Source organism: Nicotiana tabacum, chromosome 2 (genome assembly GCF_000715075.1).
Source record: "Nicotiana tabacum cultivar K326 chromosome 2, ASM71507v2, whole genome shotgun sequence".
Classification (NCBI taxonomy): Eukaryota; Viridiplantae; Streptophyta; class Magnoliopsida; order Solanales; family Solanaceae; genus Nicotiana; species Nicotiana tabacum.
In genome coordinates, this window is record NC_134081.1 from 19,595,602 (window position 1) to 19,597,729 (window position 2,128).

A 2,128-nucleotide genomic window follows, 5' to 3' on the forward strand; every position below is an offset into this window, starting at 1 on the left:
GGAGTCCTATAAAATGAGAAGCTGACTATGCATAGGACTCCTAAAAGATCTCAGAGTCCAGGGAACTTAAATACTATCTTTTTGGACGGCTGAGATCATCCTTTTGCACATCAACTGAAGAACTACATTTTTTATACTTAAGGCGAGTACCAGTGTTGTGTTCTTCTTGAGTCAGTCTAGTAAATATATTTTAAGAAATCGAGTTGTAATCAAAGTGTCATATACAATCAGTGAGTTGGAGTGAGTATTTGATTTTGCAAGTTAGAGTAACTTGTAAGTCAAATAGTTGAAATAGGAGAACTGAAAAGTATCGAGTTACAGATTTGTAATCGATACATTTGGCTCACTGTTCTAGTGAAGTTGAAGCTAAAATCCTACGTGGTAGGGGGTGGTTTTTGCACCTTTTGAGCTGGGTGATTTTTCACCTTTTGAGCCGTATTATTTTTCTTTACGCTTAAGGAGTAAGGTGACGAACCAAGTTCTTTAGTAATCTTTAAAGGCAGTCAAACTAACAGACATTATTATACTTTTTATTAATTATTACTATTATTGCTGCTAATCTTATTAATATCATTATTTTTTTACTTCACGGGTTCCCTATGCATATTTTCATATGAGTTTAAATGGCAAATAGTTATCAGACTCGAAACTTACAAAAGTATACATCAACACTCTTCGTATATCTTCCTAATTCCTACTTGATATTCAGAGGAACGCTCTACTCCAATATAAAGAGGTCAAATTTTACAATATCGTCCGAGATCTTTGTCTAGCATAAGGTGAAATGACAAGTTATAATCGCCATTCCTTGAACAAAATAGAGTCTTCCTATTGTTTTTTCCTTTCTAGTGTTACAAGAGAAAATATTGCAATGCATATTGTGAATTGTTTGGTTGTAGTGGCCATGTTAGTGAAATGTATTAAGCTGAAGGAAGGATTCTGAAGCGACTAAACATTAAATATTTTATTGTTTTTGAATATGTCTTAAATGACAGTCCTCCAAGCGGCTATTTGTGCGCTTGCCCGTGTATTTACTAGTACAACCTAGCTAGTAATTACTCAGTGGTCTCCAAACATGCCCTTAAAAAGTTTAGATCCGAATTTAGTCGTGATTTAAAGTAGAGGAATTTTCAGAAACTACTGTAGTTTAGTGGCTATTAACTTCCTATAGCTAGCATATACATATTTACTTCCTATAGCTAATATTTCGTTGCTACCAGACTGTATTCGTTGTACTCGCGCTATTATATTCATGAATACAGTCGCGAAATTTGCCTAATAAGTAGGGAGTCCAGCTGTTTAATAATTGCTACCGGACTGTATTCGTTGTATTCACGCTAATGTATTCTTGAATACAGTCGCGGAATTCACCTAATAAGCAGGGCGTCCAGCTATGTAATAACGAAAATAGGATCAATTAGCGTGTATCACTCCTAATTTAGCTCAACAAAATACACGGGCAAGCGCACAGATAGCCCGATTACTGTGTTGTAATCCATGTATTCGCACGACTGTATTTATAAATATAATGAGGCAATCAAAACAACAAAAAAATCAAGAAATAGGATGTATACCGTTCTATTCAATTCGACGGTATACATTGTATTCAATTCACCAATATTCATTATTCATTATTATACATTGTATTCAATTCACCGTATTCAATTCGACTGTATTCAAATAACATAAAATCACAAAAACAGTGATATTCGTTAGTATTCAAAAAATATAGACCTTCGGAATATATAAAATACAGAAGAAAAAATAAAATATTTATATAAAAATGCAATGTATTTGAGTGTATTTGTATAAAATATAATGTATTTGTATCATTGTATGTGACTCAAAATCAAAGAAGAGAAGAAAGTTAACAATGATATTCAGATGTATTCAAAAAATACAGACCTTCGGAATACATAAAAAAACATGCGAAAAAATAATGCATTTATACAAAAATACAATGTATTTGAGTGTATTTGTACAAAATACAATGTATTTGTATCATCGTATGTGACTCAAATAGAAAAGAAGAGAAGAAAGTTTGCCAGAGATGGCGTTTTCGGCCAAGCAAAATATTGTATACATTGTATTAAAATTAAAAATGGAGACGAACAAAAGCCCAGCCCTT